Source organism: Ischnura elegans, chromosome 12 (assembly GCF_921293095.1).
Source record: "Ischnura elegans chromosome 12, ioIscEleg1.1, whole genome shotgun sequence".
NCBI lineage: Eukaryota > Metazoa > Arthropoda > Insecta > Odonata > Coenagrionidae > Ischnura > Ischnura elegans.
Window position 1 is genome coordinate 37,346,438 of NC_060257.1, and position 13,386 is coordinate 37,359,823.

The 13,386-nt window shown below is 37.0% G+C and overlaps 1 long non-coding RNA gene across 1 annotated transcript; it reads right to left on the minus strand.

The window, feature by feature from the left end:
* Positions 1-3,538: 3,538 nt before the first annotated feature.
* On the minus strand, positions 3,539-11,180 carry LOC124168816. Its single transcript, XR_006866990.1, has 4 exons — positions 10,983-11,180; positions 7,554-7,630; positions 7,134-7,335; positions 3,539-4,500 (listed from the first exon to the last, which is right to left on the minus strand). It is a non-coding gene; the product is annotated as an uncharacterized LOC124168816 (long non-coding RNA).
* Between the last annotated feature and the right edge of the window lie 2,206 nt (positions 11,181-13,386).

The following is a 13,386-nucleotide window of genomic DNA, read 5'->3' on the forward strand; positions in this document are numbered from 1 at the left end:
TTTACGATAACGCTAAAGCCCTGAAAAGAAGGAAACCGGTTGGGTTTTTAATGCATACTGTGTGGATTACAACAAAGTTTGCAAATGAGCATTTTAATTAATAAAAATATATATTATGGACACAGAAATAAACTTGGATGAAAAAAATAAATAAATGAATTGTACCAGATGATGGGTCTGTGAGCCGAAACGCATCGTACGCATTAAAATGTTGTGGAAAATTGCTACCAGCTTGTATTTAAATAAATGTGAAATCTTTTGTATATTTATTCGCATGTTGTTGTTCGATTACTTTTACGTTTTATATGTCCTTTATTTCTGAAATAAGAATCTCCAAACCAGCAATTCCTATTATCATAAATGTTTCTCCGCATATATATTTATAGGGCCCGGGACCCACCGAAAATTCCCTCTCTCTCCTGCTTGACTTTCGGAGAGCAATCTTTGAGGTGCATGAGACAGTTTAAACACTTATTTACAGCTGCATTTTGTAAAACTGTTTTCAGTTGGAATGAGGAAAGCCAAGCATAGGGAAGATTCGTGGAAGACGCACCAGGCGAGAAAAAAATCCCCTATAGGACCCAGCCTATTGCCCAACCTTCTCTCAGCCAGCGTCTTCCCTTTCTTCGATGCGAGGGAGACTGTGAGGCAGAGTTCGGGAGAGAGGAAGAGGGGAGGGCGGGAAGGAAAGGGGAGAAGCTGGGAAACTTGAAACCTGACTCTCTCGCCCCTAGCTCGCCACTCCAGGGGCCATCTATCGGCTGTTTGAGAATTAAAACAGTCGATACGATTTCCTCCTATGGCGTGAGCCCTCTAGAATATACTTACTCTATGCCAAAGCGTACTCTCAGGCTGCGCAGTAGCAGATTCTGTGGTCAACATGGTTACCACGTGATCGTGGGAAGAAGTGCGGGAATCCTCACTCTTCTTGTGGGAAGAAGTGCGGGAAGTGTGGGATTAAGTGCGGGATCTTGACTACATGTGCAGTAGCCAAAGCGCACTCTCCCCCATCCTTACTCTGAGGTAGTGCCAGCCAAACTGTTGTCATCACCATAGCGACGAACACGATAGTAACCAATAAACAAATTTTTTGCTAACCTAGTGAAATAATGAACCTTTCTAAGGAGAGTGACCTATAAAGTTTATTTCTGGAGAAATTTTAAAGCATGTTAAAAGGGGTCGGCCGTCCCCTCTATCCTTCCTCCTTCAATGTGCAAGGTGATTATACAAGGAAATGTAGAATACATAAATTCTAGGACTAACCACCAGACTTCTCAAGGCCAAATATTTCCAAGTATGGTAACTGAATCAACAACAAAGTATGTCAAACAACAAAGTATGGCAACAGTTCTAAATTCAACTCAATGTTTTATCCTGGTTTTGTCTTGATATAAATTATAGTATCAATTGATCCTTTGCCTCAGACAACTGAGATAGGTTGGGTTTACAGGAGAGTAGGAGAAAGAAAACCCAACATGAGATAAATGAGACACCGGTGAGCAGGGGTGCAGCTAGGAATTAAGGCTTTAGGTTTAAGGCTAAAGGTTTAGGTGCAACTAATATCGGGGTGTGTGTGGGGGTGTGGAATACCCACCAGGATAAGCAGTAGGTGCAAGATTAACCCTTTTAATGCCAGCCGGCCGATCTATCGGCCAGAGGGGTATGTGCGAAGAATGCCACGGGCCGATCTATCGGCCGGGTGTATTTAAATTAATTAAATATTTTTCCCAAGTTGTACAGAAGAGATAATAACAAAGGTGAACTTTTTAATCAATGACGTAAGTATTAGAAGTTTAAATAAAAAAAAATTAGCTTCAACACATTCATATTAGAATTTTTATAAAATATTAAGTAAAATAGGGTAGTTTCCTTCATCAAAGAAAACGAAAGGCATTGATTGCGATTCGTTACCCACCATTAGTGTATTCATAATACACAAATTATTTGGTTTTTGAAATACCGGTTTAGATGAATGGCAAGGGTCAAATTTTATCCTCATTTGAAAAAGGCCAGATTGGCGCCCATGCGATTCCACTCCACATGACGTCATAGGGACCTAGTTTCTATACAAGTAGATGGGAGTTTAACATCGTCTAAGGTTACCAGTGCATGCATGAGGCACAGAGCTCAGGAAAACATGTCTTAATAATCACCTATTAAAACCGGCTAAGGTCGGAAAGTTTTCTTCGTTTGATAAGGTATTAATAAACCTTTTTTAACCCAAGCGCTACCAGCCAGCAAGGTACTCAGCTACCCGCTAGCATCCTGCGTCCTACCAGCGCTCAGAGCCTCGATCAAGGTCACCTCACAAGGCAGGAGAGGGTACCAGAAATGCGTCACACGGACTTTTTCTCATCATTCCTACTTATGCGTCGTGTTTTCGTGCGCTTGAAATTTTTCACTTTTCATTTAATCGCAAAAAATAGATATCGTCATTTAAAAATCTAAAAGCGTGAAATACTTACTCCAGGAGTAATAATCTTTCAATTTAGGCAATAAAAAAATAATAGGAAACCACCCTATTGTGCATCTTCATCAAAAAAGCCCAGGCATTCTTCGCGTATACCAGGTAAAAAAGGCTGGCACTAAAAGGGTAAATAAATTTCAGAATTTTAAGATAAATGGTTCAAAATGGTGAGTTTAACAGCTTTCTGAGATATTTTTTATTAATCCTTACACTATTCTATTATTAATATCAATCCAATTAAGTAAAATGGATTAAACTTCAAATTTCTCTAAGCTCTGGGGGGGGGGGGGGTTTATCCCCCACAACCCCCCCTCACTGCACCACTGCCAGTGAGCACCATGTTTGTCCATTGAAAAAGAAAGAAGAAGGAAATAGCCTGCATCTATACCTCCCAGACTAGACCATTTAACTAGAATTTCCAGAAGTTACAAGAAAATATGTCAAGCCTAGGCAGTCAAATAAAAGTAATTTTATACACACGGATGACACATCCATTAATAAATGCATCTAATTGATAAAAAAAAGGAACTTTGCTTGCAAACGACATTCAATGGATGGAGAATCATCCATTTTTCTAACCATCAGCCCAGTATGATATCATTGCGGCATGGAACTAGTTTCTTTATGATGAAAAATAGGCAAATAATGCAGAATAGACAGGTAAAACCCAAAAACAATTAATACACCTCTAGGGTGAGATAATGAAACAGTTTAGTTATGCATAGGGTTACGCACGCACACAATTTTTACATCACTGTTTCAAAATCTAAATTTGAATTAAAGTTAATGGTTAACATCACTGTAACAACTAAATTCATTAACTGCATACGGATCCATTAAGTTTAAAAATGAATCAATATTTTCCAAGACTTGCATTTACCTGTGCAAATACGTGGCTGGGCAAATGATAGGCAAGAAGCACAAATGTAAAATGGGCAAATTCCTGGACTTGCATTTGCACTATTTTGACTGTTTGCACTATGCAATTTTGATTGTGTGTTTATGCATCTACCCACCCACATGAATGCATCATGTAAGCACTCATTACTAGATAAATGACCAAAGCTTCAATCAAATGAAATTAATTTATTGGAAAAATAAGTATCACATAGAATACATATTAGAGTAACTAATAACAGTACCTTATGAGGTATTAAAAAATCACATAATTAGTAGAGTTATACTTTTTGTCACAGGATTATTATAAAAATTGGCATTCTCTTTACTGAGGATAATCCTTTTCAAACATTTAAAACCCAGAGCAATAATCTTTTTCCACAGGATGCATTCATTTAGATGTACTTTCATCTCTTTTGGCAATTAAAGGAAGGAGGTAGAGAGCAATGAACACTTATCATATGCTAAATTATTAATACTTATGAGCAACTTAAATACAATTTGCATATTCACCTTCCAGAAGTACTTACATAGAGATATGAGATCTAAAAAAAAATGGAATTATAAAACTTGGGGAAAATAAAATATCCTGGAAAAAAATAAGGGCATTCATTTTTTTCATTGAGTATTAAGCAATGAAATCTTTAAAACAAATGAAAAGGGAAATCTGAGGGAGAATATTTTAAATCACATATTCAAGCCACTCAAATTTTTTACAGGAGTAAAAAATAAATATATAGAGGATAAATGCAAAAATATCAATGCTTTCTTTCTGATATATTTCAAATATTTCTCTAAAAATATCAGGACTACGTCAAGCACAAGGGATGACAATATGCAACCCCAATCAGGCTAAAGAAGTGAAAGAAGAAGGATCTAATTTTCAACACCTCCCTTATACACATATGTTACAGTTTTTAAGAAGTACAACATGGCTGGGCCACTTTATAGCTCGTCAGAAAAACATAGCTGCACCTTATTTTGTGCAAAAACAAATGACCTTGGCAAAACAAGGTTGAAATTGTCCAAACTGGCATCATGCAGGAGATTCCAATGCTGCACATAAATAATGCAAGGTTTCAATGGTAACTAGATGAACATCTGAACCTCGAGGGTTGACCTCAACAACTTTTAGGCTGAAATAAAGTAAAAAGATCCATTGTTATCCATGGAAGAATACATTCTAAACTTAAATCACCTCAGGGGCAAACTCTAAGATTATCAGAAAACTATATTCTATTCACTTTATGTTTAAGGGTGAGCTTTCTTGGGAGCCCGTACAATCTCGGAGGGCTTGATGGGGGAGGGGTGGTACAGAGAGAGAGAGAGGAGGAACGAACTTAGCGTTGCCACATTTACACAGCAGTGGCGTAGCCAAGAATTTCTTTCGGAGGGGGGGGGGGGGGACCCAAAACCAGGGTGGGGGGAAATTTTGGAAAAATAGGGTACTAAGTAATGGGTTATAAACTAATTTTATAATTTTTCATAATCGAAAAAACTTCATTTGTTTATGAAATATTTTGTAAATTCATGATTTTTCAATACATATTTTGTTTTCTTGTATGAAAGAAAATGATTGCGTTTTTAAATTTTGGTGGCGGTCAGGACCCCCTGGTTATGCCACTGGTACAATGCCGCCCTACTTTGTTACTGAAAATGCATGAGTCAAGGGTGGTCACAGGTATTTTGGCCCCAGCGTAGAGACAATATACCTACTCATTTGGAAGGCATTGGGGATAATCCTTTCACAGAGGCCCAAGACATTGTCAGCTACCTTGCTGAATGAGGCGCCGCTGGTGAAAGGCATACTTAGACACTACAAGGAGAACACATGCAGTTTGGCAACACTGCTTCACGATGTTCGCTCGACGGAGGTCTGAGAGTGACTGACTGAGGCCACGCCTACTGTTTCCTGATTGGCAAAGGGAAAGTCACGTGTCGAGAAACTTTCCCCTCCCCTCACCTCCACTAGCTTTAGCCACACCAGTTCACCCGCTAAGATTAAATGAACAAAGTATAGGATGCCACCCACCATTGCTCAGGAAAGAGAGTACCCGAGAAGTGGGAAAATTGGAGCTTTGAACTCTTGGTCACATAGCAGGATTTATAGGCATTCTGAACAGCAAACCATGGAAAAAAAATTTCTGTACACCACGCACAGGATCAGCTTATACCCCACTCCACAACACTGATTGCTATGAGCGTCCGTACGTATTTAAACCAAAACGTCTTGGGAACTCATACCCCAGCAAAAATATTTGCTCGCAGAGGATAAATAGATGAGTTTAATACTAATTGAGTTATGTTTTCCTTTAGATAGAATCAATAGGTGAGCCTACACAGCAGGATTTCCAACCACAGAAGTTGTATGACGTGACATAACAAATGGTAATGAGAAAATGACGCAAAGGACGAGTCGGATGCAACTGATAGTATCACAACAGGGTTTGGGAGCATTAAATACACTATGTACTAACTAGTACTTAGATGTACTAGTAACTAACTAACTTAAATGTACTAACTATGGTCACAATCCATGCTGCCATGTGAAAAACCATAGGGGCACACAAACAGACATCCTCTCTTACATACATATAGATGAAATAAAGTCAATCAAGTAAAGATTTACCTACAAAAGGTATTAGAGATAGGATATCACATCTGCCAACCCCCCAAAATCTATCAAACCCCCAAGATTTTAGAATCCAATGAGATTCGAACCAGAACAACGAATGGTTCTAAACAACACCCTCATTTTTGATAGAGTGAAAATTTCAATGATTTGTACATTAATTCCACAATTCATTGAGTTTTTACTGAAATTCACTGCTCCATTACTCTAAATGTTGTTTAGTCTCAGTAATAATTTTTTTGTGAGATATTATTATGTTTATAAGGAACATTCTGTAAAATTTTCACTTGTTTCCATCACGCCCCTTTTTAGATATTGACCTGCGAAAATCGACGTAAAAAGGCTTTCGGCATTGTTTGACAAGCTCTAGAAAAAAAAGGAGCTCATTCTCAGAACTATAACTTATACTTCTAGTAGTTTTTTAAGTATTCAACTCAGAAATAACATTTTATTAGAGAGTCTTGTTTCCTTCATGAAATTTCACAGCATTAAAAAGTTGGTATTGACAAATTCTGACAGTTTTTACGGAAAGATTTTGACTGACTGTCTTTTATGATATAAACATTTAAAAAATGGTTTCCTAAAGTTCTTTTCATGCTGAAAACACTGAATTTTTAATTATTCTGATAACTTTTGAAATAACTTCAAAATAAAACTTTATGCAAACCACGCATTTCATGAAAATTTGCATAGCCACCCTTTTAAAAATGGCTGCCCCAAAAAAAAAAAGGCTAGTAAATTTTTTTCAAATTGTATTTTGTGATTGTCTACTGGTAGGGAACCTACGATTAAAAAATCAGGATAATTAAAAATGTCAACCAACAAATTTTATTTATATTGGGTGATTTGAAATGGAATGACCCTACAGTAATTGCTTTTCCCACTTTGAAAATATAATTTAAAGCATGATATTCATTACCATCATCAAAAAAAGCTAAAGATCCATCATCTCAGAATCAGTAATTACCATGCAGTAAAACATATAATAGAATCAAACTAAGATAAAAAATCACAGAAGTTGATGAAAAGGTTAAAAAAAATAACTTTCCCTGCATGAACAACCATTACAACATGACTTAAGCACTAGAGCAAGACAGATTTAATTGGAAATGGAAAAGCCGTTCTGGGAAGACTTACTTGGAGATTTTTCTGCAGAGATTCCTCTCCTTATAAGGATTCAAAGTAATAGATTTAATTTTGTCCCCATTAGGCCTGAGCTCTGCTATTTTCAAGGCGACATGAACAGGCAAATTTTTAAAAAACAGACTCAGTATCTCTTCAGTTAGCACACAAGTGGAACCATTCACTTTGATAACATTAACCTCCTTCCCTTCCAAGCCTGTAAAATTAAACAAAATAATCATCCGATTGTAAAAAATATTACAGATACATAGTTCAATACTTCATGTAATAATAAAAAAATGAAAAAATAAAGAAAATGAATTTCCAATAAAAATATGATTACAATGAGCTTGTATTGAAATACTTAAAGCTCTGGTAATGTTAGATACTATGTTAAAAGCTAAATTATTTTTTTTGGATGAAAACCATGCATACAGCCTTTCAAAAAGTTTGGATCCTCTTCATCATCACTGTTGCTGTCTATCTTTACCCTCCACTTTTCTTGGGCATCACTGTAAGTGAAAAATAAATGTAGTCACAATACTTTCAAAACCACTTGATTAACAATAAATATGAGAGATTATAATACACGTTTATCAAGGCCAAAGCCATGCAAATTATACCAAGGGTCATGAAACATGGCTTGATTTCCATTAAATTCTATAATGAGCAATTTACCATCAAATTAAAACCATTAAAGAAAACTAAACAGCTGTAAAATCATTTCATCTTGACAAGGTGCTAACCAAACTCAACCACAAAATCATATTATCAGAGCAAAGAATTGCTAATATCCATGCCTTTCAATAAGAAAATGCCAAAATACTGACCCATGCGCCTAGCTTCTAAGATCGTCACAAAGGAAGTCACATTTGGCAATAATCAATAGGTACACTGGCTTACAAGTCAAAAATGCCTGTAAGCTGATTGTGAGGATGATATAATAACAGATAGAACAATGCAATTGATCAATCACGAGATACCTGACCTTCGGCAGCACACCACACCAATGGTATATAAGCAATAGTCAAAACACACAATATCAACTAGCCAGAGGTGGGCGTGAGTGAGTTAATATCGTCAACAAATATTGCGACGCTCGGGTATAGCGTCAAAAATTTTGCGATTCTTAGATTGCAAAAGTGGTTTGTTGCACAATGGAGAGAATTCATATTCCTGAAAGGACCGTTCAAAATACAGATTTTTTTCGACAGTAAAGTAAGATTTTTATTAGGCTTTAAAATATTTAATTGTGAATATCATTTTTTTATTAATGTTTTTTTATTATACATATTCCAATGTACGAGTAGATTTCAATAAACAGTGTTGTATATAGCAGAACATTTGCGTTTTTACTTTGTCCTTTCACTCGGATTTAAGGCTGCTTTTTTTATAACGCCACTCGGATATAACGTTAAAAATCTTCAGGTCCCTTTGATGATGTTATAACCAAGTTCCACTGTAATTCACAGTGAAATCATCCAAACCATCATAACTCTAATTTTAATTTGACTAAGATTATTTACAGGGTGTCCAGCCAATCAAAGCAGAAAGATTCTTGCATAAATCCAGGTTTTCCACGAAAATTTTACTAAAAATTCCAGGTTAATCTTACATGACTAAGTAGTATGTACTGTAAGTAGTATGTATGACAGTACTAATGGGAATTATAAAACACCCAAAATTAAGCGAAAAGAAATTTGGTTCAAAACAAAAATTATGAACAAATTTTCCTTTTGAAGAAAATGATATTAGTATAAGACATGGAGCTAAAATAAAAGTCATTATTTTTATAAGCAAATATGTAATTATAAAAACTAATAATTTGCTGTCATAATTTCCTTTAAATTTTTGTTTCATTAACCTTTTCTGTGCAAAAAGCTACAACTTGAACAACCACAGCTAGTTTTGCCCTCCCCTGCTCCCTCCAAATCAAATACTGCGTCAAACTCAGGAAAACCACAATCGAGACCCTCCTATTAATTAATTATGATTAAGTATTCCTACAAGGATAATGCCATGAGGTGTTCAGCATTGCTTGAGCGGTATTTTATTTTATTTTTTTTTTATTTTATGCTCAAACCACCGGATACAGCTCTTATTGGCCATTTTACACCGGGGTGTTCAACAAATGTAACAAGAAAACGTACACAAACGACCATGCCCTGGACGGGGGAAACCTACCCAGGCGGGACTCGAACCCGCGACCTCTTGTTTGGCAGGCGAGAACGTTACCCCTACGCCACCGAGGCCGGCAAGAGCGAGGTATAAGCTGTTCTGGGAGGGAGGGGTACACTAACAAGTCCTTGCGTGAGAAGAAAGCCAGGATGAGCCAGTCAAGGGCCAAATCTATACCTATCATCTTTATTGACCATTGAGGGGTGGTTCACAGAGATTTTGTAACCCCTGGACAGACTGTGAATGCCAGATTTTACGTAGAGATACTTGAAAGTTTAGGGAAATGCATTCTCTGCTTGCAGCTAACAATATGCGATTATTGGAAGCTTCACCATGACAATGCATCGTGCCACACCGTGGTACTGGTGAGGGAGTTCCTAGCCAAGCACGGGGTTACCATGGCCTAACCCCTCCTAGAGTCCATACCTGGCACCACCAGAATTCTTCATCTAGCCTCAGCTCTAGCGGGAAACCAATACAGCTCGGTAAGAGACCACCAAGGGGTCGTGACATCACTGAAGGGGATCCCGGAAAGCAAGCTTCAGAAAGAGTACCTGTTGTGGGAATCGTGTCATACATGTTGTGTCAAAGGAAATTATGCTATTTCATTGACTATTTAGGATTTGCATCAATTCACTGAATAATTTTTTTAAAATTTGATTCAGTCCTAATACTTTCTGATCCTACCCTGTACAAGTCTTCCTCACCAGAGATATTAACTGATTTGGTCAAGGAAGAGATCTTTTATTCCTACATCACTACATTTCTTCCACTTTGCAACACAAGGTACACGCACACATACATATATGTAGCAGTGTGTAAGACAAGCTTAACCTCAGTCACAGAACTAGTATGCACAAGAAAAAAGATAAATTCTCAATGCCATCACAAAGTAACTTCTGGACCTCCAACCACATTTTTCAGGGGCATTCTCGCCACTGTTGGGGAGATATCTTGATTTAGCCACAGCAGCGAGTCCGATTCTAAGTTGTCCGTAAACTTAGCCACGAAAAGAAGATTCTGAGGCAATTCAGCAATGACTACCTCATAAAAAAAGAACTGCCAACACATCTGACCCAAAGTCTAACGAAGCTAAAGATAAGCCACTGGCCAAGCGTACCTTCCCTACACATGTACAATTTTCAGAAAAACCTACATCTCTGAAGAGAGAGAACATCGAGGCAACACAGACAAGCCAGCTCCCAAGATCCAAAGCATCCTTATGTGAGCAAAGGAATTATTTCAACTCAAAAAGCAACTTTTCCAAGGACAACTTTCAGGAAAAACCCTGAAGATGATAGAAGAGTGTACATATATCACAGAAACATTAGCACGGTTTATTTTGCAGACAAGTGTGGATCCCAAGAATATTTTAAGGATACAATCCCTTAACATAAATCACCCCTAAAATACATATAAACACTGAACGAATATGACTTTTAAAATTAGGCCATCAATACATGTGCTGCAGAGCTGTCTTTTAGCAGCTCTTACACACTTCCTCACAAAAGGCCAACATTTTCTCTTCTGAAATATATGTGCATAATATTATAAACATATACAAATTGTATTTATAATAAAATATTCACAGGATCCAACAAATCTGGAGTGGATTAATCCAATAACCAAAAGATATCAGGGAAAGGGTTAGATAGATGGAATCACTATAATTAAAGCAGCACTTACCGTCCGACTTTTTCTTCTTTCTGAACACACGCTTTGACACTATTTTCTTTGACTGGGCCTTTCTCATCAACAGCTTTCAAATGGTATGACCTAAGTAAAGCACTTAATTCACTGATAGCACTTTTTGTCAATGTTTTACCCTTAGGTTTTGTTTCTGAGGTTGACTTTGAATCTAAGGCTTTATTTTCTGATGCAGGAACTGATGCAGGAACTACCCTAGGCACCGAGGAACTTTCTTGACTTAAATGAGAACTGGTGACAACTTTTGAGGACTTGGCATACTTATCAACAGCCGCCACATCTTCAGCAATTACAGAGGCTTCAATATTCACAGGTTCCACACCCTTCTGTTTGCTTGAGATTTGACTATTATCACTTTTAGAAATATTTACAGGCACATCAGGCCTTTCGACCTTAATAGAGCCAATGTCTAGAGTTTTTTGCACACCACATGAATCAGCAGCCCCTTGGAGGGCATTTGTCGAACAATTTGCAGAGGCGTTTAAGGGGTCTTTGAGAGCTACTGGCTGAAAGTCTGGTTTCCTTGCACTATCACCAATCCCACTGATTGCAACAGCTGGTGGAATATAATGTAAGGATGGTCCTACAATTTGACTGGCTGACACAGGCGGTGGTCTAGGAAAATTTTCAAAACCAGGTGGTACAAACACTTTGGGCTTTGGACCAAGATTATCACCAGCACCACCAAAGCGAGGGAAATTTGGCGGCCGAATGTTACCACCGGCATTACTCCACTGCATGTAGTTTTGATTTGGAAACAAGTTGCCAGGTGCAGTTAAGTTCTGACACATAGCCCCTGGTGACAAACTATTACACTGTAATGCATTGGCTAGGAGTTGAGAAATATCTGGCTGCATGTTTGCTAGAGGCATTCTGTTCATCATCCCAGGTGGTGTCATACGGAGAGGTGGAGGCATCTGCAGGAGAGGCTAAATAAAAATATATTAACTGAAGTAATGTCTTCGAATGAATAATATGAATGGACATGAAAATTATTAACAAACCTCCATAATTAGTGATGAAGTCACTCTGAGAAATACAAAAGAGAAAATAATGCTTAATCGAGCACCTTTGTATACAGGCACTTGCACTAAGGAAATTTGGTGTGACCTTTTCTCCAATTTGTTACTTTGGTGCTTATGGTAAAAGAGAAGCATTTTACAAACAGTATTACATATACCTCTAGAATGAGGTATATCATACATTAAACACCTTCACTAAGGCAGGGAAAATTAATAAAGAGTAGACTATACTGGCTTCATAGGTTCATAACAAATAAAAATAACCAGTTATGTTTCATCAGAACCTTTTAGAAAAATTAATTCATTAATATGATGGAGAAAGTTATTTATGAGTTTCTTCCTCAGTTAAGTTAAGGCAAGCTTATCCTTAACTAATTAACTATTTTTATGTTAAGGTTCCTCTTCCTGCTAAGTATTTTTTTCTACTGACATATTTTTAAAAGCTGGTTTGAGAGTATTACTTAGCCTACAGGATAGTTAAAATTTAAGTTATGCAATACCACACCAAATACATTGGTACAAGTATACCATTGCCAAGGAACAGGATGTTAGATTCAGTTTGAGTTAAACGGAAAATCTAATTACACATAACCTGTTTGAAAACTGAGAAGCCTGGAAACCAGAGACTAGTGCATGATAATCAAGAAGTAGTTGTTGCCTATTGTACAATGGGAAGAGATTTTTGGGTGCTCAATTACCAATCAAAATCTTTACAAATTACTCAATGGCTTTTGCCATTGTATAAGGTGGTAAAAGTAAGCAGGGGTAAATTCATTAAATTTTTCAACGGGAAAAGATTTTTGAACGCTGAATTACCAATTAAAATCTTTATAAATTACTCAATGGATTTGGCCATTGCATAAGTGAAGAGATGTTTAACTGTCACCATTGATCTTATTGCTTCATTGTGGTAAAAGTAAGCAGGGGTAAATCCATTGAATACCATTCCATCATCCCCGGTAAATTAGATAAAAAGAAATTTCTTTATTCGTTTGAAGCTGAACTGTTAGATATTTATCAAAACAAAAACTGTTTTTCTCAACAAATGATGTGACATTTTAATACGTACCTGGTCTAGAAACTATATACATGAGTATTTGTGTCAGAAAATCGAAAAGGAGCCGAGAGAATATCCACAACAGGTACAAATGGCTCAAGCGGTCAAAACATCACCACAAGCATATTTATGGGTGTAGTCAATCTAAATGTAGAATATTTTTCTCCCTGGTTTCTATGCATTATACTTTGGATTAATGCAAAAATAACAACCTCATACTATTCTTTAAAAACTATATCAATCAGCAAAAAAGAACAGATACCATCCACAGCAAACTTTGCAAGCACTTTGAGGATAAAGGTAC